The 24,657-nt window shown below is 44.3% G+C and overlaps 1 protein-coding gene across 4 annotated transcripts in view; it reads left to right on the top strand.

The window, feature by feature from the left end:
• The window catches only part of TIAM1 (TIAM Rac1 associated GEF 1), a 374,369-nt gene that overhangs the window by 161,495 nt on the left and 188,217 nt on the right, over window positions 1–24,657 (top strand). The window contains exon 1 of one of the 4 annotated variants that reach the window (XM_081799233.1): window positions 4,232–4,389. The exons of 1 other annotated variant lie outside the window; for it this stretch is intronic. The gene's annotated coding sequence lies outside the window, so the exon portion shown is untranslated. Of the gene's footprint in view, window positions 1–4,231; window positions 4,390–17,300; window positions 17,438–22,729; window positions 22,926–24,657 lie in introns of those variants that run through there. 2 more of the 4 variants (XM_081799229.1, XM_081799241.1) reach the window with 2 other exon arrangements.

Genomic DNA, 24,657 nt, shown 5'->3' with positions numbered 1-24,657 from the left:
TTCTCCACTCCCCAACACCCCTCCAGTGGCAGGTTACAAGGCCCACCGGTTGAGTATTCAGCAGAAACCTTTGAAGCACTTCTCATTTAATCACAATTTCAGATTGAGAGGACCGGAGCCCCATTCATCAAGCTGTGAGAGAACTCTCCACAAGCACTTTTATTTTCAAATGGCACTTTGCTTAACAAATTCACTCCACCTGGGATACTTGTAATTTTTTGTGGCCCATAGAAATAAAAAACAGTGCCTTGGTGGGACCTCTAATCTTGTCTCTAGGAGCCGGCAATACTAGGAGGAATTAAGAGAGTGATTGGTTGGTATAACTAGGAATGCATTTTTACCTTCATGTAAAATGCTGAAATGATGGTCTTCCTTATCAAGGTAAAGGAGAGATGTGTGAAGTCAGTGGAAGGACTTCTGTGGCCGTGGCTGTTGCACGTGTCGTGAAGCTGTCGTGCTGGACGCTTTTCCTCGTAACGTTGCTTTCTTGAAATTGAACACCACTGATCTCTCTTTAAGAAAAATGCTTCAGAAAATACACAGGAAGAGGCTTTTTTTTCTTTCTTTCTGTGGTTGCATTGCATGTTGTGTGGTTTCAGAGGCACTTCCTTTGGTTGCCCCAAGCCTGGAGTTTCCTCAAAACCAGAGAGCTTTCTTTTGGAAGGATTCTAAAATCATGATCTGGATACTGCAAAAGCATCTCCAGCCTCTGCTCTCTGGTCCCTTCTTAATTTGGGGGTGATCCACATTCTCCCAGAAGAGAGAAGAATCTAAGACATTCACCATGGGGTCGTTCAGCATTTTAGAAGAGGGGAAACAAGGGTGAAATAAAGAAATATATAAAGAAGTAGGCAGGGAGAAGGCACATCAAGTACAGTTTTATTTTTTTATTTTTTTAAAGATTTTATTTATTTATTTGACAGAGAGATAGAGAGAGAGCACAAGTAGGCAGAGAGGCAGGCAGAGGGAGAGGGAGAAGCAGACTCTCCACTGAGCAGGGAGCCCGACGCGGGGCTCCATCCCAGGACCCTGGGATCATGACCTGAGCCGAAGGCAGCCGCTTAACCAACTGAGCCACCCAGGCGCCCCTCAAGTACAGTTTTAAAAGAAATAAAAAGGTGGGAAGCTTAGTGGCTCACAAAGTATTTTTTCATAAACATGGAATTGGGAGGTATGCTGTGGTTCCCAGGGGCATCTTTTTGCTTTTTACCCAGCAAAATAGCAACATCAACAGCAAGACCATCCAGAAACAAACAAACAAACAAACAAACAAACAAAACAAAACCCAGAAAAAAAACCCCAACCCTATTAGTGTAGACCTTTTGTTGCAAGGGTTAGAAACCCCAGTTGATTTAAGGCCAGAGTGGAAATGAATTGATCCCTGGAAGGAACAGGATCAAGCTGGATATAGGGGACAGTTGGACCTAGAGAAGTCAGCACATCAGGCTTCTCCTGGTTTTCATCTTTGTTTTTTCCTCTATCAGATTAGTTGTTCTCAGTCTGGCTTGAGCCTGGCGGAGACATGCTGCCAACAGCTTGAGGCTGACGCTCTCAGGTTTAAAAGTTCTCTGATTGGCTATGATAGATCATTTACCACCTCTGACCAATCACTATGTCCAGGGTCTTGAGGTTTGGTGATTTTCCTTGCCCGGATCATGCTCATCTTTGTGGCTGGGGGTGGCGGAGAAGAAAGTGTGGAGATGCTCTTCAGAAAAAAGCAGCCACAAATAAAGGAGGAAAGGACAGGTCCCCACCACCAGTCTTAGGCAAAAAAGACATCCAAGAACTTGATTATCCTGTTATAGAGGGTGCATACTAATCAGAAAATAAAGCAATTCCTGCCTCAGAGTGCAGGTAAGACAGATCGGTGCTCACTGCCCCAAGAGGTGATAGATGGGCATTTCTTTAAACATAAAAATAGAGCATATTCATAGGTAATGGATCCATGATTCATCATGAGGAGAAAGTATTGGGTGGATGGCTTGAATCTTTGGGCTCAATGTGGGGACCGCCACACCTTTCCCATTTCCTTTCTGGTGCCCCTGGGTTGTAAGCATCAGATCCCAAAGCTCGTCCAGTCCAGTGACACCAAAGAAGTGGGGAAGAGGATGGGTGCATTGAGCCCACTCTTAAATGCTGCTTCCATTTTTAAATAAAGTCACGGCAAGCGGTATATTCTTATGCAGGCCACATACATATTCATGTGTATATAAACATCTGGGTATGTAAGTACATAAATATATACATACTTTATCTATCTACCTACCTACCTATCTACCTACCTATCCATCTAATCAATTATCTCTCTGACAATATTCCTTAAAGAAGAGTTACCTGAATCTTTAACCATATGATCTACTATTAGTTAAAGATTGGAGGAGAATGTCTTCATGAATTAAGTATCTCCTTTAGAACAAATATTTGATCTTATATGTCATTAACTGTCTTACTCATTGAATTTTACAGAGATTTACTAGAGTGCTATTTATATGGGATTTTATACCTGGAGTCTAAATTAAGAGGCTTTCTTATTTGGGAAGGGGGAGTTAATATTTGGTGGGAAATATTTTTCCCTAAGATGGTTTTCATGTGCTTTTATTCACTTTTCTTAACTGGTGAAATATGCCAACCCATCCAGAATAGTACACAAAACTTGTACACCTAATGGGCAGTATGGTCATCACCAGCTCAAGAAGCGGGACATTGTCAGCCCCCCAGAAGACCTCTCTTTCCATCCTCAATCATTCTCTTCCCACCTCCTAAGGGTAACAACTGGGCTTGACTTTTTTTTTTTTTTAAAGATTTTTTTTATTTATTTGACGGAGAGAGACACAGCGAGAGAGAGAGGGAACACAAGCAGGGGGAGTGGAAGAGGGAGAAGCAGGCTGCCTGCGGAGCAAGGAGCCCGATGTGAGACTGGGCTTGACTTTTATGGAATTGTGTTTTTGCTTTTCTTCACAGTTTATGACTCCAATATGTATCTCTAAGCATTGTTGTTCAGTTTTCCTTGTTTTTGAAACTTGTATGAACAGAAATATTTTTTGTTTAGTGTTCTAGGTTTGGCTTCATTTCCTCACCTTTTTAAGAAATGAGATTCATGTCTTTTGTGTGTAGTTCTGATTTATCCATATTGTTATTATACAATTTTATTGTGTGAATAGACTGTAACTGATATAGTAGCCATTCTGTGGCTGATGAACACTTGGGTGAGTTCGAGTGCTTGGCGATTGTGCATAAGGCTGCAAAGAATGTCTAGGGATATCTTCCCCAGACCACATGTGCATGCATTTCTTGGGGTATCTCTAGGAGTGGAATTGCTGATTCATCTTTAACGGGTAAGGTAGTTGACCCAGTTACACTCTCCCTGGGAATAGAAGGGAGTTCCTGTTGGTTCAGGTCCTCAGGGAAACCTCATTATCACTCATCTGAATTCTAGTTATTCTGGTAATCAGTGGATTTCTTGCTTTTAATTTACATTTGCCTGAAAATCAATAATGTTAAGCTCCTTTTCGTAGGTTTATTGGCCATTTGGAATATCCTTTTTTGTGGCCTGCCTCTTCAAATCACTTGTCATTTTCTATTTGGTAGTTGGTCCTATTGATTTTATGTGTGTGTGTGTGTGTGTGTGTGTGTGTTTAACATATTCTGGGTAATATGCCTTTATTGGTTGTGTGTGTTGCAAATATGGTCTCCCAGTGTGGCTTGTCTTTCATTCTTATTTATTTTTTAAATAAATTATTATTTTTAAAATAAATAAATAAATACATTTTCAGTCTGAATGTAATCAGATTAGTTATTTGCCTTTATGTCTGCCCTATTTAAATAAAATCTGTTTTTTTTTTTTTAAAGATTTTATTTTTAAGTCCTCTCTCTACACCCAGTATGGGGCTCGAACTCACAACCCCTAGATCAAGAGTCACACATTCCTCTGGCTGAGCCAGCCAGGTGCCGCTAAAATTTCTTTTTTGGTCCAAGGTTACCCACTGTTACCTTAGATTACAAAGCCTTATATAAATTGGTACTTTTTCCTTCCCAGAGAATACAGGGCATTAGAGTATTTTAACTCCTTTTACTCCTGCCTTGTATATAGGTTATTGTTATGGCATGTCTTTTTTTTCTTTTATATCACTTAAAATCTCCTAAGATGTTATTATTTTATCTCTGTTCCAGGTGGTCTTTATTTCTACTCAATATGGAATTCTGGGTTGGCAGTTATTTTCCTTGAACACTTAGGAGATAACAGCTCATCCTCTTCTGGCTCCTTTTGTTTCTGTTGGGAAGTCAGCTGACAGCCCAGGGGATGCGTCTTCGTAGGTCATTAGTCTTCCTCTTGCTGCTTCTACAGTTCTTCTCTTTGGCTTTTCCAGTTCTGCTATGACATGTCTAGGTGTAAGTATCTTCTTATTTTTTCTGTTTGGGGTTTGTAGGACTTCTGGAAACTGTGGATTGGTGTCTTTTGTGCATTTGGGGAAATTGCCATCCTGTGTCTCTTCTGCCTGATTCTCTTTTTTCCTGCATGTTTCTTTCTCACTGTCTTCTGTCTTTTACTTTCTCCTTCTCTGTTTTTCATATTTTTGTCCTTCCATGCTTCATTCTGCCGAGTCTGAAAAGGAAATACTATTTTATTCATTCAGTGGTCTTTTAGGTCCTCTCTGTGCTAGGTATTGTCTGTCTTAGGTAGTTGGGATACTTCAGTGAACAAAAGAGACAAAGATCCTTGTCTTTGTGAATTACCATTAAATAATAAACAATTGTTTAATTAGTTATTAATAGTCCTTCATTTTAATTAGTTAACTTAATGCTATAATATGCTAGAAGGTGGTAAGTGCTATCAAAAAAAGGAAAAGTAGGGGCGCTTGGGTGGCTCAGTTGTTAAGCGTCTGCCTTCAGCTCAGGCCATGGTCCCGGGGTCCTGGGATCGGGCCTCCCATTGGGCTCCCTACTCAGCGGGAAGCCTGCTTCTCCCTCTCCCGCTCCCCCTGCTTGTGTTCCCTCTCTTGCTGTTTCTCTCTCTGTCAAATAAATAAATAAAATCTTTAAAGAAGAAAAAAAAAGGAAAGGTAGAGCTGCTTTGGGGAGAGGGGCAGTTTTGGGGGGAAGTAGGGCCAGTTAGGGGTAAAGTCATGAGAAGGTACCATTTGAATGAGGGCTTAAAGATAAAGGAATTAGCTAATTGCATATCTGGAATGTTCCAGAAAGAGGGAGTGTGTCTGGAAAGTTCAGGGAACCTCAGAGACACCAAGTGTGGCTGAAGTGGCTTGAGCTAGGGGAGAAGGAGCAGGAGGTGAGTGAGGCTTTGTAGGTCCCTCCAGGGAGTTTGGCTTTTACTCCTTGATTTGAGCAGAGGGGAGTGTGATCTGATTTGCACATCAAAGGGAGGGCTGGCTTCTGGGGTGAGATCAGACTGTGTAAACCGGGAGCCTTGTTAAGGAGTTTCGTTCTCGCCCAGTAGAGAGAAGATCGTGGCTCACGGTATAGTGGCAACCATGGAGGTGTTGAGAGGTGATTTGGATTTTAGGTGATTTGGATCTCTTCCTACTGCTGGGGATGCTCCAGGAGAGCAAGGGGATTTGATGCTGTAGGGGAGAGAGAGGGGAGTTGCTGGAATATTGTCCTCAAGTGCAGGGAGGGGGTGCCTAGGGTCTAGTCCCACGAGGAGGGATGGATTTTAGATGGGGTGTGGATAGTTATCTGTGGTCACAGGCAGGAGGTAGAGTATATGGGTACAGATATCTGCTTGTTGGTGAATACACAGAGGCTTGGAAGTTGTGGTAGTCCTATCTGATTGCTTTAGTCTTCTCAGAGAAGTAGGACAAGAGATCATCAGCTGAGAAAAAAGATGAGAGATTATTGGGCATTTGGGATGAGAAGAGTAGATAGGAACTTCACGAAGGGTGAATGGACTGGGAACTTTGGTATGAGATCACCAGTTTCATTTAGGGCAGACTTGACATTAGTGGTCGAGAGTTTAAGAAACGACCAGTGGACTGTTCAACTGTCTGGGTGCAGGTGCCAACCAGGCAGTTTGTTGGATCTAACCGGGTGGGTATCTTTGCCAAATGGATGTGACCAAGTGATAGAGGGGCCAGGGAGTTAAGGAAGAGAACTCCGTGGTAGACCAGGGAAGAATGTGAGGCAGCATGGTTTTGAGGGACACCAGAAGGTGGAGGGAGTTGGTGGGCTTGAGGTCTGAGGGGGTTGGTCTGGACAAGTAGGAGGTGGTGAGCTGAGAGTGGGACGCATGGTGTTGACTGTATGGAGAGAGGACTGATCTTTCCCCCTTTTGGTTAACAAAATGCTATTTCAGAGATTTAGCATGCTGGCTCTTTTTTTTTTTTTTTTTTTAAAGATTTTATTTATTTATTTGACAGAGAGAGACACACAGTGAGAGATGGAACACAAGCAGGGGGAGTAGGAGAGGGAGAAGCAGGCCCCCCGCCAAGCAGGGAGCCTGATGCGGGGCTCGATCCCAGGACCTTGGGATCATGCCCTGAGCTGAAGGCAGACACTTTAACGACTGAGCCACCCAGGCGCCCCAGCATGCTGGCTCTTGAAAATTCATAGGAGAGGTCGAAAAGCCCAAGTACTTGTGTATTATTGGAATAAATGTGTATTTCCCTCCTTGTTCCCTATTTCTCTTCTTGTTGTTTGGGGTTCAGAGGACTTTATTTCTGTGGTTTCAGGAGCAAGCTCAGGCTCGCTTGGTTTTTGATCATGCTTTCTGGTCTTGGTTATCATCACGAGGGTGTATTCAATCTAAGTCAACAAATATTTGTTGTGGGTCTACCATGTGCTAAGCTCTCTTCTAGGCACTCAAGATAGAGTTGGGAGAAGAATGGCTCAAAACCCTTGCCCGTGTGGGGCTTAGATTCTAGTGAGGGAGAGAAACAGTAAATAAGACAAATGGTAAAATAGGAAAATGATTAGTGTGTGTTTTTAAAGCGAAAAAAATAATGTAGGGAAGTGAGAAAGGAAATGTGTCAGAGAAAGAGGTGGTGGTGCTGCAGGGCTGGTGGGAGCAGCTAAGGGGACCTCACTGAGAAGGGGACAGTGAACAAAGACCTCAAGTCGAAGGTCATGGGTATACTCAGAATAAAGATAAGTCCCCGTGGAAGCAAATAGCGCAAGTTGGCGCACCAAGTCCTTATGAAAACCAAAACCCACGCTAATGCCAAAGGCCAAGAATGTTGTTTTTGGTTAATGAAATTGAATGAGCCAGTAGGATCTATGCGTGTGGGTCAGTATGTGTGAATGAGACTGTGGAAATGGGCAGTTCATTAACAGCTATATTTGACTCTTTTGGGGAGGTGGGATGGGCTGTCCGAGGGGTGTTCCTTCAGGAGCTTGCTGACCTCAGACCCAGCCAACCTGACTAATTTTTGCCCAGTGGAAAGTTATGTGGGCAAGGGTTTGCAGCTGTTCCTCAATGGGCTGAGTTCATCTGTGGCCAGAGAAGAGAACAAAGGCTCTTAGGATACAGGGCTTTGGCAGGAGCCATAAGTCTGAATCATAAGCCCAAGTCTAAGAAAGGTGTGTGAATTTGTTGGAGCAAGAAAAGTGAAAGTCAGAAATGGCTGGTCTTGGTCATGGCCAGGCCTCAGCAAGGATTCTGTTTAGTGGGTTGGCATCGTTGCGACCCATTGTTGAGGACTCCCTTTTCTCAGAAACCAGACGGCTGGGAGTGGAAGGCTGAGCCTGGGTGTTTCAGAGGATCCAGTAAAGTTTGTCAACCTGCTTGGGAGAGCCTACACCTCACCGACTGGTCGGCATGTGTAACTCTTGGTACCTTGCCAAGAGCAGTGTGTCATCCTGTGAGTCACCTGCCATGTTTTACTGGGAAGTCTGGGAGAGCGTGAGCAAAATTCTGTTCATTATGTATTTCTTTTGATTGTGAACCACCACTGTAAACAGTTGAGTACAAAATATCCACCTAATGGTTAATTATCTCAGTCCAGACCTTGAACTTGCCTGTTGCAGAGGAACTTGGTTCTGCAAAAGGGCCCAGTGAATATATTTACGAGGTTCCTACACATACATGATGCATATTCTTTGACTGTTGTGCAATTTAACTTGCTCATCTTAGATACCTTGTTCATCTTCCTTCTCAGATGGAGGGATGATTACCTGCCAGGAGCTTCATGACAAACCCTGAGATATGTTGCTTGCCTGCTACATTTGGCCTTGAGAGGGGGATAAGGTACCCCATAAGCAGGTGCAGGCTTTGGGAATCAGGTCCAGTTCTCTGACTTTGTGAGCCCAGAACCTGTGACTTTTAAAGGTGATGATAATAATAAAATCACATACAAGCTGCCAAGACTGTAGGCCACACGTAGCAATGAAATGAGGGAGGACTGTGGTCCCAGCCTCCGAGAGACCAGGTTGGAATTTCAGACCTGACTCCCACCTGTCAGGCGGCTTTGGGCAGTTCAAGTAACCTTTCGGTGCCTCAGTTTCTTTATCTGTAAAATGAGTCTAGTTATCATACTTTGTTGAGTTGTCATGGGGACCAGGCACAAAAATGGATAAGCAGCCCTCAGCCCTGTGATTTGCATGAAGTGCTCAGGAAATGTGATTCATCCTTGAGTAGCGTCACAGGAGAAATACTATTATAACCCACTTTACAGATGAGACACTGAGGTTTTACAAGGATTAGGTGATGAGCTTATGACTAGAAAATGAATTCCTGGCCAGTTCAGGTCCGTTAAGTGTGTAAAAGGTGGTCGTTAAAATGTGTGCCATTTCATGTATTCAACTGGTAACTTGAGTTTGGTGCATTTCTCTCACTCTTAATGGTGCTGGATTTACATCCAACCCTTCAGGTTTCTTGATCTGCTTTGAAATTGGGGATGGGAACAGATTGGGGGGAAGCCAATGTACAGCGAGGGATGCTGCATACAGGTGTGACACCTGGCATCCTGTGAAAGCTTTGCCTGGGAAGAGGTGCGCCTTGTTTTACCTTTATAATTGGAAACGATTTAATTTCATAGTTTAGACAATCCCATTTTATCTCTTACAATCAGAGAAAATCGCTCTTTTAGGTATGTGATTAAGATCACGGTAATGTGACAGGGAGAACAGGCACATTTTAAAGCTGGCTAATGTGCTTAGATTAAAGTTTTGATTACTTTTGTTTTTAGCGGCAGTATTTTGAAAAGCTACGAGGTCCTGAGCCAATAGGCTGCAAATGCGGTGTTGTTTTGAATCTCTCAAAAAAGTTGTGGTAAAAATCTACGTGTGATAAAATTTGCCATTGTGACCATTTTTAAGTCTACGGTTCAGTGGCATTAATGATGTGCACTGTGTTGGACAAAGAACACTGCTCTCTGTGTCCCAGACTCATCACTCATACGGCAGCGCTGTAACCATTAAATGGGGACTTCCCATCCCCTTTGCCCCCCAGCATTTGGTAACCTCTAGTCTCCTTTCGGTCTCTTTGAATCGGCCTCTTCTAGATATTTCATAGAAGTGGAATCATGCAGTCGTTGTTCTTTTGTGTCTGATGTCATCATTTGGCGTACTGTTTTCAAGGTTCATCCATTTGTAGCCTTTTTCTGAACTTCGTTCTTCTTATTGGCTAAGTATTTGTCCGTCGGATGGATGGGCCCCATTTTGTCCACCTGTTCATCTGTTGATGGACGCCTGGGTTGTGGACACTTTTGGCCAATTGTGCGCAGGGATGCGGTTCATATTCACGTGCAAGTGAAAAGATGCTATTTTGCAGCATCTGTAGAGACATGTTTTTGTTTCTTGGGGAGAAATTGGAGGAGTCTTGTCTTTGGCCAGCGTGCCCACATGACCCCTCGGGCATGTATGAATCCGTCGCACATCACCCCCAGGCTTACCCACAGTCTTGCCCAGCCTCGTAATTTGTTTGGGAGGATGCTGGCTGCTGGTGAATCAGACTGCCTTCAGCCGTCCTGGCTTGACTGCATCCTTCTGTCCGGGTCTCTGAGCCTCTTGTTTGCTCGTCTGGGGCTGAGCCAAGACATTTTTCATGCACCTAGTTACTATGGTTTACTTATTAGTTTCCGATGGACTCAATTTGTATCAGTTTTTAATTTATATGTGCCTTTTGTACTGTGTTGGGGCCCAAAATTATATAAGCATATACTGCATTTAATGTTTATTTTATGGATTTTTTTTTTTCCAGGAAGGAATAATTGAGTTGGCAGGACATACAGCAGATTTGTTTCAGTAGATCTGGGTTCTAGACTGAATCTACCATTATTTTATTATGTGAGCCTGAGTGAGTCCCTTAACCCTTCTGACCTCAGATGGGTGAGGGATTAATTAGAACCCCTTCTTACTCTTATGTTTGTGGGTCTGCAGCTCTTCATGTGTCTGTTGCCTACCCCAGGTCACTTAATATTTTGAGATATAGGCTTATTATATTTTCCGGTTGAAAATACTCTTTGCAAGAGGGTTCCTCTTTCTCTGTATCCTCACCATACATCTGTTGTTTCCTGACTTGTTAATTTTAGCCATTCTGACTAGTATGAGGTGGTATCTCATTGTGGTTTTGATTTGTATTTCCCTGATGATGAGTGATGTTGAACATTTTTTCATGTGTCTGTTGGTCATTTGTATGTCTTCTTTGGAGAAATGTCTGTTCATGTCTTTTGCCCATTTCTTGACTGGATTTTTTGGGTTTTTTGGGTGTTGAGTTTGATAAGTTCTTTATAGATTTTGGATACTAGCCCTTTATCTGATAAGACATTTGCAAATATCTTCCCCATCCCCTCTTACACTGTTGGTGGGAATGCAAACTGGTGCGGCCACTCTGGAAGACAGTATAGAGGTTCCTCAAAAAGTTAAAAGTAGAGCTACCCTATGACCGAGCAATTGCCCTATTAGGTATTTATCTAAAGTATACAAACAGTGATTCGAAGGGGCACATACACCCCGATGTTTATAGTAGCAATGTCCACAATAGCCAAACTATGGAAGAGCCCAGATGTCCATTGACAGATGAATAGATAAAGAAGATGTTGTATACACACACACACACACACACACATTTGTATATACACACACACAATGGAATATATATATATACGTGCACACACACAAAATGGAATATTACTCAGCCATCAAAAAGAATGAAATCCTGCCATTTGCAACCACGTGGATGGAACTAGAGGGTATTATGCTAAGCAAAATAAGTCAGAGAAAGACAAATATCATACGATTTCACTCATATGTGTAAGAAACAAAACAGATGAACATAGAGGAAGGGAAGGAAAAATAAGATGAAAACAGAGGGAGACAAATCATAAGAGACTCTTAACTCTAGGAAACAAACTGAGGGTTGCTGGAGGGGAGGGGGATAAGGGGCTGGGGTAACTGGGTGATGGGCATTAAGGAGGGGACTTGATGAAATGAGCACTGGGTGTTACATGCTACTGATGAATCACAAAATTCTACGTCTGAAACAAAAAAAAAAAAAAGAAAAAGAAAATACTCTTTGCATATTGGATTTTTGTTTACATTAGGGAAAATGGCACCAAGTGCTCCTAGAGTCCATAAAATCTAATGTCTATGTTCTTAGAAAGGAAACACAAGTGGATTCTCATTTGCATGTCTCCTCTGACATTAGAAGTCATTTAGTTTTCATTGAATCTGTGCCTGTCACTAGCAGAGAACTGTGTAAGGTGTCAGGAGTTAGAAACACATCTATGGGTGTGGTCCTTGTCACTTCACTGTTGTTCCCAGGTGCTAGGTGTGTCCCTTACTGTCTGCTTTACCTTGTTCCCACCTACCCTTCCTCCAGTATGTTTTGGTCTGTAAATTGGGGAATGATAGTTTCCAGTGTTTTAATATAAAATAAAAATCAAAACCCTCAATAACAAAAACAAGTAACTGTTATGTTGGTTGTCCTTGGTGAGTGCCAAGGGCCCGTGTGTCTCACTGTGGCGATCCTCATGAGGGGACTTGCTGCTTCCCCACAGTAGGGACTTGAGGAAGGGCTCAACAGGTCTCTCTATGACCCCTGAGTCTTGGAAGGCCCCCCACGCTCCAATCTGGTACATGACTAGTGTCTGGACTATATTTCTCTCCATGACCAAAATAGCACTATCAACACGAAAACCTTGAAAACATATAAAACACTAACATGGTTGGTTGCTTATTTCCTGACTGAAAATCGTGTTTGTACAATTGGGGGCCCCTTATCATTTAGGGAGAGTGTTGGATATGTGCCCTATATGAAGCCCGTTAACCCATGTAACCCCATGGATTGTCAATAGGCATTGATTTCAACTTCCCATTTTACTGAAAGGGAAGCCAGGTGGCTTGCTCTAAGTTATTCCTCTGGTGGTTGGTGGAGCGGGGACTCGGACAAGACCTTATTTCACATCCTTGCTTCTCCCTTGACCAAAGGAGGCCTCCTCAGTGGGACTGCTCCTTGACCCCCAGTGGGAGACACTCCCTGGGGGCTATATTGAGGACCATAAGGCTATCCTGGCTCCACACATTCTTTGGAGAGAAGGCAGGACTGAAATTAGAGCTTGACTTCCTATCTTCTTACATTAGTTATTCAGCACGACTGCGCTTTTAGTGCCAATAATAATTATTATTGTTTATTGCTGCTGAGCAGAGAGGTGTCTAAAAGAGCCCACACCAGGGAAAACCCAGATGCTCTCGCCCCCACGAACCACATGTACCTCTTGTGCAAGGCTCACAGGGCCCTTGGCACCAGCCGCCTCCCAGTGTGTGTGGGCAGGACAGCATCTGGCCCCATATGGTTGATTGCGAGTCAGTGTGTGAAGGGTTCATGGGCTTTTCCTTTGGCTTCTTTGTTACCTTTATCCTCGGGTTGCACTTCCTGCCTTTTCCCCCTTTCCCTTCCGGTTCCAAGCATGGCTTCAGTTATAAGTATGAGAGCCACCAGTGAGTCCTGAAACTCTTGACTCTGGTGTGTTCCATAAAACGTTGTTGTGTGAGCACTTGGCATTTGGGGTACTGAAAGCAATGGGGGTTTTAAAATCGTGGGAACACATGATTGGAAGATAGAACTAGGAAGCCAGAGAATATTAAGTGGGCTATTACCACTTAAGTAGTTGAGGAAATCGAAGCCTCTGGACTATAAGGGACTTGCCACACATTCAGTCCCTGCAGGGTATTCTGGATCCGGGTGGTATTTAAAGGCTATAAGAATTTTCTTGGCCTCTTTTTGACAGACTTTATATTCTTCAGGATTACTTCTGCTTCTTTTGTTAGGCGTTCAGTTTTCAGATGGAGAAAACTCTGTTCAAAGTCACTAAGTTTGCTTGGTGCGAGGTTTAATTTTAAGTTGTAAAACATTTTTGCGTCAAATCAAATTGAATGGGGATCTGCACTTGAAGACATCATCTGAAAGGCCGAGCCTCGCTTTTTCTCTCAGAGAGAAGGAAGGCTTCGTCCAGGGGTGAGTCAAGGGTTTTCACACATGTCAGCATTCTTGGTGAGCCTCAGACCACCAAGCACAGGGGTGGGTGGGGATGGATCCATATTTAGACTTTTGGTCCGTTTCAAATGTGAACAATTGATTCTGGCAATCAGTTCGGTAGCCAACCGCAAAATGTCTTCATAAAAAAGCTTTTGAATTTCTATAGCGATACCGTATGACTAACGGGATCTGGATTTGGATCTGCAGTGATGCTGGGGAGGGGGGGGGTCCTCTCTTTGGACACAGATCATCAACACCCCTGTTGGGCTTCACCTAACTTGAGGAGGAGAATGCTCTTTTTCTCTAGCTTTGCTGCTGTTTGCTCTTGTGAGGGGACGTAGGTGACTGCAGGGTTGATGTGGGTACTTGTTTGCCTCGCTCCTGGGAATCCACCTCAGCTGTCTATGTGAGCTGGGAAGCGTGGCAAGAGGTAAGCTCCTTTGCAGGAGCTGGTGTCAAAATCTTGGACCTTGGCAACCCTTTTTCCGTTAAGCCGCCCCGATCTTTGATCCAGTTGGTTCTGAAGACCCTTGGACAGAAATCCAGAAGAGTCTTGCTTGAGGAAGGCATTGGTGTCATTGAGAACACAATTTGAAAGGAATTTTACAAGTCAGCTATTGTAGGTCAAACTTATAAAACATCAAGATAAAGCCTGAATTAAAATCTTTGGGGAAAATAAACTCTCCATAGTTTTTTGTTTCTGAGCATCAGTTCAACTGACAAAGGGAAAGAGAGCTGTTTGACCCTTTCTGAGTTTTCCTCCACATACCAATATGTTTTCCAACATATATTTATTTATTCATTATATGGTCTTCTATCTCTGTAGCTAGCTCTTGTGTAAATATCCATGACCAGGACAAATACCTTATAAGGGTGTCATGGCTTCGAGTTTTTCCAAAATATTTTTGCATAAATCTTTTTATCTGTGGTAACGTCTGATTATTTTTGTAACTCATGTCATTTAACACTGTCCCCTGCTTTAGCCTGATCTTGGAAAATTGTTAAAGCACAAAAGTCAGCTGGGCTCCCTCTACTGGTTGCATTTCTTTGGAACAGAAACACTGTACATTCCTGATTAAGTTCCTGCTTTTGGTGGGACTCATAACTGTGCTCACATTTTCTTTTCCTGAATTCGTATGGCTTTTAAGAAGCAAGACTAATGGCATTTAGAGCTGCAGGTAAAGAAGCTGGTGACATAATGAGGGATAGGGCATCCCCCTTCCTGCCCATTTGTACAGGGTTGTGTGGAGGGGACCCCCAGCCTGGTGTCCTTCATTCCTTGATGCCAAGAGCAGTTCCCCTGTGAGGCTGGTGGCCACTGCCTGAGGACCTCTTGGTCTCACCTGTATCAGGTGTTTTGCAATCTGTCAGCCGCTGAATGAAACCAACAGGTTTTCTATGTGCTCACAGTTTGTTCAGGCTCTTGAACTCAGGGTGCCCTGCGGATTGCTCCAGAAGCGGCTATAGGAGAGTCTTTATTTACTGGCCCGAGAGATGGGCAATGAGGTGAAGACTGATTCCATTGCATCCACGTGCATTTATCACATACCAACCATCCTTGGCTCCGAGGGAGTTCAAGGGGAGCGAACCCACTGTCCCGTGCCCTGTTCTGAGAAACAGTGAGCAACAGGAACAAGACTTCTCCCGGCATTCTAGAGTTCAAAGGAACACTTCTTAGGTAATGATGAGACCAGAAAACCTGTGGAGAAGATGTCTTCACTTTGTAGGTCCTTCACCCTGACGGGTAGACATGGTGGGGTTTGCATCTTTTTTCCTGTAAGTGATTTGTAACTTTCTTTTCGATAAGCTGTAATGAGATTAAACATCCTTCCTGTTCTCAATGGAGCGTCTCCAGCTCAAGACTGTCAATGGAGAAATGAGTCTGGTAGCTGCGATAAGCCTGCTTTGTCTGTTCACAGCCCCTACCCTGCCTCCTCCGCCCAGACATGCTATCTGCGATTCTGAAGCTGATACCCACACCTTACGTCAACTTCCTCCCCACCCCCTTCTTCATTATTTCCATCTAAATTTGACACAGGTCCTTAGTTAGCTTCATGAGTGCATAGGCTTGAGGCTGTGCCCCCAACCCCTGAATGCTTTCCTGCTTCTGACTCCAGTGCCCACTAGCTCTGATCCCACGCAGGTGGTCCAGCCATCAGATGCTGCACAGTGGAAAAGGAGGAGAAATGCTCTTCTGTATCCTTATAAGTCCCCGGAGAGTCTCTTCCTGATGTTGGTGATTATATATGGAATGAAAAAATTCAGTGACTGTCGATCGTGAAGCCTGTCTCCCAGGGCTTCTCGTTAGCCAGCAGCATTGGCATTTGGGGGCTGGATCATTCTTTGTTTTAGGAGGCTTTCCCATGCAGCATCCATGTCTTCTGCCTGCTCGATGCCGAGAGCTTCCCCAAGTTGTGACGACCAAAAATGTCTTCACTATTGTTGAATGTTCCCACTGGGCAAAGTTACTTCCTGTTAAAGACCACTGCTGATTTCACGTATCCCATCTCTTCATTCTGCTCCTTCAGAATTCTCCATGGACATTCTTTTGTTCATTTGCATCCTTCATTTAACAAATAGCTATAAATTTTCTACTCATGCCAGCCTCTATGCAAGGTACTAGGAATATAAATATGAGCTAGGCATCTCCTTCTTCATGTTCATATATATATGAGAATATATATATGAGTCAATTGTGAATGTATCATGGTTTCCACTATTTTGTGTTTTATCATTATTATCTTGAAAGTTCCCTTTTCTGAATGTTGCTCCCAGCCTACAACTCTGGTAGGCGGTTGAGTAATTAGGACTTCTTTAATGAATGTCGTGTTTCTATTTCTGTAGCCTGGGTCTTTGAGGAAAGCCCTGCAGTGTGGGTCAGTATCCTTGGCTTTGACACAGCTATTAACCTCGTAAAATGATAATGCTCTATTAATCTATCAATTTCATCCATGAACGCTTCAACTGTTACAGATATGGCCTCCACTTGTCATTCCAGATCTCCGATTTTCTTAGATTGTGATTTCCTTCATTTTCTTTAACCGGCCACCTGAGGCTTCATTTAACGTGTGTGGTCATTTTAGTGTTATTTCACGAAACTTCTGTTTCGGAACCAAGGTCAGGCCCAGCGAAGGGATGATCATTGGATTGCTTTTGGGTGGGCTCTGAAGTTAGCTTGCATCCTTTAGAATCTCAGAAACTGTGGTATGAATATTGCTCATGGAAAATCAGGTTTATGGCAGCTATTTTTCTAGGGGGAGGAAGAGGAGGATATATTTCAGGGAGGAGTTTACAGATGGCTCCAACTCTGTTGGTAATTTTAATTTTTTTGCTGCATAATGGATACTTGAGGGTTCACTATCTGATTTTCAAATATATTTTTGCATGTCTGAACTATTTTGTAGCAAGTTTTGTAACACAGCTTTTTGTTTTTCCGTCCCCCACTCTTTTTAAGTAGACGTTGAGGAATTAGGTCTCTCCTGGCTAACCTACCCACATTCCTGCCTGTGCAGAGGGGGTACCTTGCAATTATTTAAGATTTCTAGCTTTTTAAATACAAAAAAAGAGGCCCTGCCTTCCTGCCCTGTGCTGCCATCAAAAAAAAAAAAAAAAAAAAAAAAGTGATAGGCACTTAAACTTTCTGCAGGGCGACCAGGTTCATCCGTGCGATGGTTCAGGTCTGTTAGGAATAAGTTTTCCCCAAGGTTGTGAGGAGCCCAGAGCTGGGACTCTGAGCGGCCGGCGGCCAGAGTTCTTGGTCTTGCGAACGCCAAGGGGAGAATTAAATTGGGGAAGGAGGTGGAGACGAGGGAGGCGACGGTGGGTGGGGAGGAGCGACAAACCCTCTCCAGCACACCCAAATGACCAGATTCCTCGCTGCACGAAACTTCGCAAGTTACGCCCACTCCCTCTGCACGGAGCCGGGGAAGGAGGCTGCTTCCTCATTTCTGTTACTGGAAGTTGGGAGATGTGAGGCAAGACCGGGAAGCATGTGCGCCTTGCTGAGCTTCGGTGAGCGTTCATTTCAAGCCCATTCTTTCCACCGCCGACTTTCTTTGTGCTGGGTGGTGAGGGCACGCAGCCCAGGTGGCTGTGGCCGAGGAGTGGCCGGCGGGAGGGGGACTTGCGCGCCCGGAGCCCCGCGGAATCAGTGAGCGGCGTCTCCACGCTGGGCTGGGACACCCCGGGGGCGCCGCCCGTGTGCGTTCTGGCTCGAGGGTGAAGGGTTGGGGCGTTGTGAGCCCTTCACCTTTCCCCCTTTGCCTTCCGTATCCAGGGACCCTAAGGGGTAGGGCGGGAGGGACACTGCCCCATCAGGTTACCCACCAGAGGTGTCCGTCCTCGTGGTCCCCGTCGTCCGGCTGCGCGGTCTGTAATCACAGGTCACTGCCGTTGAAAATGAATCCCCTGAAAGGCTTGGGGTTCAGTATTTCCGAGAGAATGTTCTGAAGCTGGGGCGCCCGGACAGCGTCCTGGGTCAGGGTGGGAATTCTATAGGGATGCATCAGAAGTCTTGGGTTTCTCATTAATTTTGTGTCTGATTTAGTTCAGCCCAAGACGTCCTAGCTATTGAGGTGTTATTTGTGTATCTGGAACTTTTTTGAAAATAGCACATTTTTCGGTGGCTGCTGCTTTATCTCCAGGTCAATTGCCTAAGTCAGATTTGGGTGGGGTGGGGAGAGGAAGTTTGTTGGGTGGAGGCCAGCACCCTGGTTAGGATCGTTGCAAGTGACGCTTCATATCTGTTCCAGCAAATGATGAACTTGGCCAGAGGTAAAGACATTCTTGCAGACATTTTTTAGCTTTTATTTGAAACCCCTTTTAGAGCTTTGTGGTATTTGCTCACCGCAATGGGGGTCTGATGGAGGCTTTTGGGCTAATTTACCTGTTTCACCTATTTTCTATTCAGTCAACAGGTTAGTACAGAGCAGTGGGAGCTGTGTATGTGTGTGTGTGCGTGTGCGTGTGTGTGTGTGTGTGTTGTAAGCTAATCCTTCATATGAATTTTTAGGGAATTGTCTTATTTTTAGGGCACCTTCACGGAGGTAAAGAAATGTGTGGCTGTTACTATGTTTATAGAAAACCAAATTTCATTTTATAGGTGTTTCTCCCAGATCTGGGGTGGGTGCAATTAGGAGGGTGTGAAGAGTTGGTTTTCATCATCTTCCTGATACCAGAATGGCACAGCCTAACTTTCTCAGTGCACCTTCCACTTGAACTTTGGGGTCAAGGGACAGGGTGCTGTGGCCATAGTTTTACTTAGTTTGCTTTCACCTTCCAGCTTCCCCAAGGTTAGTGAGACAGAAGTAAAATGAAATGACTTTTAAGCCAAAGCAGACGCGTCCCAGGGAAGAACAACAGGTTCAGGCTGTTGCATGGTCCAGGCTGTTACAATGGCCAGAGTCCTGTGTTTTAGCTCCTTGAGGATCAAGACAGAACATGGCATGCAGATGTGAACTTGATGCTGACATGAAGTGTGTGGCCTGCTTCCCCCACCCCCAAGAAGGCTGTAGCAACTCACTCAACAGGAAAGACAACCAAACTGGATCTTGTGATAGTGCTGGTGAAACTGACTAATAGATCCTTGCTCACATAGAGTTTTATGGAACAATAATCCTTAGCCAGAGAAAGGGACTATATTATTCATGAAGGTATATAGACATTGTCACATGGGACTGTTTCATGCAGACGTTGAAAATTGGATGAATTCTGCTATATGAATTAGGTAGTCGCAGGTAGGTGTGAGAGAATATTACAGTTTCTGTATCATTATTTTTTTCTTAAGGTCTCCTTACTTTCCCATGAATATCCTGGTTTGACTCTGATTTTTTTTCGAAGTTACAGATTCAATTTGTTTAATAGAAATAGGGCCATTAAGATTATCTTGTTTTAGTAAGTATTTTTTTATAGGAAGTTTCCTATTTCATGTAAATTTTAAAATTTATTGGCGTAAAGTTGCACAAAATATCCTTTTATAATATTTTAAAAGACTAGAAATGTTTCCTTTTCCCTTTTTTTTTTTAGGGTGGGCAGGGGCAGAGGGAGAGAGAGAACCTTAAGCAGGCTCCACACCCACCCGACACGGGCTAGATCTCACGACCCTGAGATCATGACCTGAGCCGAGATCACGAGTCAGACGCTTAACTGACTGAGCCATCCAGGTGCCCTGAAATGTTTCCTTTTTTATTCTTAGCATTGGTTATTTGTGCTTTTCTTCTTCTTGATGAGTTTTGCTAATGTATTATCAATTTTATTGGCATTTGGAAGAACCAACTTTGGTTTTTGTATTTTAAATGAAACAAAAACACTGCCTCCTTTCCTAAGTTTACATGCATTTTAAAAGTCCTGTGCTGTGGAACACTGTCAAAAAAGATTTTAAGAGCCTTTAAAACTAAGTAACTGAGTCTCCTAGCTATAAGGACTTAGGCAGACATTATGTATTTATTTTATGTGTCTTTGAAATAACGTTTCTCGGTTTTATCAAACATACCTTGTGTTCTTGAGTATCATACACAGTGGATCAAATTGTTCTAAGTTGGGTTTTTTATCTTCACCAGGGCACACCCTGTGAAATTGTTTTGGAAACATCCAGCTAGAATTTACATAAGATTTACTGGTAATTTAATGTGAATTGTAGGTGCTTTCAACTTACTTGACAATACAGATTTACTTTGTACTAGAGCAGAACAAATTTGCTGTAATGACTGAAGAAGAAAGTTTTGTTTTCGTTCATATGTAATGCATGAGTCTTGGCATTTTAACGATTTCTCAGAAAATCTTTCTGAGTCTGTGACAGTATAAGGACAAGAACTTTAGAGTCAGAAGGAGCTGGATCTGAATTCTTTTTGCTTTTTTTAGAGTTTACTTTAAGTAATCTCTACATCCAAGGTGGGGCTCGAACTCATGACCCTGAGATCTAAGAGCTGCATGCTCTACAGACTGAGCCAGCCAGGTGCCCCTGGATCTGAATTCTTGCTCTGCCACTTTTAGCCCTAACATTGCCTAACCCCTCTGCTCTTATATTTCCCCTCCTGTGAGGTAGAAATAATGAAAACTACTTAAGGAGCTGTTGGTGAAATTTCTTATTTTTTTTTTTTAAGATTTATTTATTTATTATTTAGAGAGAGTGTGCTCGTGCGCAAGAGCTGAGGGAGAATCCTCAAGCAGACTCCCTGTTGAGCTCTGAGCTCGGGGCTCAATCTCAAGACCCTGAGATCATGATCTGAGCTGAAATCAGGAATCGGACTGAGCCACCCGGGCGCCCCCCTTGTGGGATTTCTACGTGTGAATTGGAACAAATCAGGCACTTATCATTGTAGCACATTGCATGTTTCACCGTCCTGCCCTTTCTGGTTATATTTCTAACCTCACAACTTCTCTCAGTGCCCTCCTTCCAGAAATGTGAAAGGTTATTGCAACAGAATAAAACAAAGCCACTCTGGGGCGCCTGGGTGGCTCAGTCGTTAAGCTTCTGCCTTCGGCTCTGGTCATGGCCCCAGGGTCCTGGGATCGAGCCCCGCATCGAACCCCGCATCGGGCTCCCTGCTCAGCGGGAAGCCTGCTTCTCCCTCTCCCACTCGCCCTGCTTGTGTTCCCTCTCGCTGTGTCTGTCAAATAAATAAATAAAATCTTAAAAAACAAAAACAAAAAGCCACTTCTCCCATCTGTTCTTTCTTCATTATGAGGGGTTATCAGGGTCGCTTTCCATATTTTCAATATTTTCATCTTACTATCCAAATTGATTGGTGGTATACTGGCTATATATTTTTCCACTCCAATTTTTACCTTGTCTTTCTGGGATTATTATTTTTTTCTTCAGTTTCTCTCACTTCCTTGAGGGTCTCACTGCTCTATTATATCCTTCCTTCCTTCCTTCCCTCCTTTCTTCCTTCCTTCCTTCCTTCCTCCTTCCCTTCCTCCCTCCCTCCGTCCCCTCTCCCTTCCTTTCTAGAAATGAAATGAGTACGCAGCTCAAAACTTGGCAGAGACTGGGATGTAAGTTAGTGGGGTTATTTCTATGAAGGCAAAGTTTGTTAGATTTAGTTATTCCAGAACTCTCGTTACTCCAGAAAAGATGCTCAACATCACTAATCATCAGGGAAATGCAAATCAAAACTACAGTGGGATCCCACCATCTCACTACCCAAAAGACAAGAAATAACAAGCGTTAGGCTGTGTGAGAAAAGGGAAGACCCGTGCACAGCTGGTGGGAATGTCAACTGGGGAGGCAGACGGTGCTGATGATAACCATATCTGTTTTCTATCGCCATTGCATTTTCTGAGAATGTTTTTGCAGCGCCGAAAGTTCCTCGGTACTTTGGGGGAAGTGTGGATTGTTGAATGCTATGGCTGACCTCATAACCAAGAAGGGAAATGAGAAGCATGGGACGGAGGAGGTTTGGCTGGGTAATATTCCTCCACAGAGGAATATGGCATTACTGAAGTCATTCAACTTTAAGCTGTTGTTCTGCCTGGGGTCTGTGAATTGAAAAGGTCCTGGGGAATATATGGCATCATTAGCGAATGTTTCTTTAGGTGTCTAATAGTGCAAGGGGCGGAACGGGGGAAGGGAAGGGGTTGTCAGCGGGGGGAAGGCTTTGCAATGCTCTGCCCATATCATTCACTGCTCTGCCCAAGGAGTGAGTCTTAGTTTACATTTTGTGTAGGAATCGGCATCAGCTGGGAAGTGATTTTCGAAGACAGCAGGTTGCCTAACTGCCTTGGTTCTGGCCCGTCCGCTCTGACCTGGTGTGCTGGGTAACTCTGCGGCTGTTAATACTGGTTAGGGTTTTTATGAGTGGGGAACAAGGTGTATAGTCTTCGTAAGTGTTTTGCAACACCACTCCTCCAGTTTATTTTGATTCTGTTGCTTGAAAACAAGTGTTAGCCTGGCCTTCATTGGTAAAACTTGGGCGGGGGGGGTGGGGGGTGGGGGAGAGATCATGGCTTTTGGAAAGTTTTACTTGTTTAACGGTTAGGGGGGAATTTGTAAGGTCTTGTAGTGAAGCACAGAGCCTCATGTGATACCTTGGAATTATACGCCCCAGTGTTTGAGATTTCCGACTTCTGTAAATTCAGAGATTTTTGTGGGCAAGAATAACCATGGCCAAAGTGCTCTCTACAAAGCCATGGTTGAATAAGGGCCTGGTAAATACTTCTTTGCTTATTAAAATACTAATACTGAATAGTAATTTTTTAAGTGTCTACAGCATACCCAGTGCTTTTCCTGTGTCATCTCAGTAATGTTTCAGAGGACGTTCCTGCCTCTAGAAGTATAAAAAAATGAGCACAAAACCCATTATTTTCCTGTGTCTGCTCTTGTAGGTAGAACCAGTGTGGACTGAGGCCCACCTTTCTAGACCTGAAAGCCAGGAGGAGAGGAGGGTTGGTACCATGGGGTGTGAAACTCTGAATCCTAGTTTCTTACCTAGGATGTGAGCGGCCCCTCTGGATAGCACGTTTGGAGATCTTGAGAGAAGCCTCTTCTGTGTGGGATGGGGTAAGTGGGGCATTTGCACAACGCTGGGAAAGGAGGACTCAAACTTTTAAAGTCTTTATTGTCTTAGGACCCTGCTCAGATTGTCCTGTCTGGGGCCAACAGGAAGTTCATTATCTGTGACTGCTGTTTCCTGGAAACAGGGTTTGCTCACTTGCCTTTGAAATAAATTTCCCGGGAACCTTCGTTGGTGGGCGGTCCTGTTGTTGGGTCATGCCACGGACAAGCCAGGCCTCTGGGCTTGCGGAAGGGGGTGAAGCGGTGCATCCCATGTCAGGGTCACTGCGGGCTGGGTCCACCCCTTGTGAATGACCACTGATTTGCCTTGATTCCTTGTGCTTTGACTCATGAGGAAGAAGATTCCCATTGATTCTTAGATTATAGTATCTCAGAGACTTCACAGGGTAATGACCCATCCTCCTACCTTTGTCTTCCTCGCATCTCTTTTGCCTGCCCTTGTGATACCTAGAAAGGAGAAGAAGGAATTGTTTTGGACTGCAGCAGGAGAAGCTTGGTATTAGAATGCGCTTTTTCTGGGGCTGTTGGATGTGAGATCATATTCCTTTTTTTTTAAGATTTTATTTATTTGAGAGAGAGAGAACAGGAGCGGGGGGGAGGGGAGGGGGAGGGAAAGCAGGCTCCCCCTCACGCTGAGCCGGGAGCCAGATGCAGGCTGGGTCCCAGGACCCCGGGATCATGACCTGAGCTGAAGGCAGATGCTTAACCAACCCCACTGAGCCACCCAGGCGCCCTGAGATCAGGTTACTTTTCACAGGCAGGACGAACCTTTGTCTAAACGGGGAGGTAGGTTTGGTTCTCGGGGAGTATTGCAGGGGGGCCTCACTGCTGTGCTCAGATTGGGGTCTTCATAGCATGATAGGCAAGGAGCTTCCCGCTGGAAGGATCAAGTTGGTAAACGTGCAACATTACAGGCACTCAGGGCAAAGAAGTAATGCTACCTCCCTGTGGGGCGTGAGTCAGCAAGAAGGGTTGTGTGTACTTCAGTTTCCCTCCTGCCAGGTGGGGACACTGGCATGTCAATCCTCATTTACTTCCTCAGCGGGGAATGATTTAGACCAAAAGGGCCTTTATAACTAAACAGAGTTGCAATTATTCTTTTCAGGTTTGCCTTCCTCCCATGAACAAACCCACCGAAGCCTTGTCGTTAGGTAGCACACTGCCCTATTTTCACCCTTTCTCAGGTTTGGGTAGGAGGCTGGCCTCTCCAGAATTTGAACAAAATACTCGACTGCCGACTTGGTGGAGAGGAGGAATCACAGATGTTTCCTGAAGCACCATCCCTTGCGGTGTTGTTTTCTTCCGACTTTACTGTACCAAGAGCACTTAGCCTGAGACCTACCCTTTTATCAGATTTTTAAATGCACAACACAGTGTGAGTCGCTCTAGACTCTCTTGTGGTGGCTCTCCAGAACGTAGTCATCCCGCGGAACTGAAATAATGTCCCCGATGATTAGCGACTTCCCATCCACCCACCGACCGGCTCCTGGCAAGCACCATTCTGCTTCTGTGAGTTAGACGGTTTTAGAGTCCTCATACAAGTGGAATCCTGTGGCCTTTGTCTTTCTGTGACTAGCTTCTTTCTTTCTTTCTTTTTTTAAAAGATTTTATTTATTTGATTTTGAGAGAGAGCGCAAGTGAGTGAGAGAGCAGGGGGAGGGGCAGAGGGAGAGGGAGAAGCAGGCTCCCTGCTGAGCAGGGAGCCCGATGCGGGGCT

This window comes from Leptonychotes weddellii, chromosome 1, assembly GCF_054177405.1.
Source record: "Leptonychotes weddellii isolate Sample4059 chromosome 1, ASM5417740v2, whole genome shotgun sequence".
Taxonomy (NCBI): domain Eukaryota; kingdom Metazoa; phylum Chordata; class Mammalia; order Carnivora; family Phocidae; genus Leptonychotes; species Leptonychotes weddellii.
This window is presented reverse-complemented; position numbering and strand designations above follow the sequence as displayed.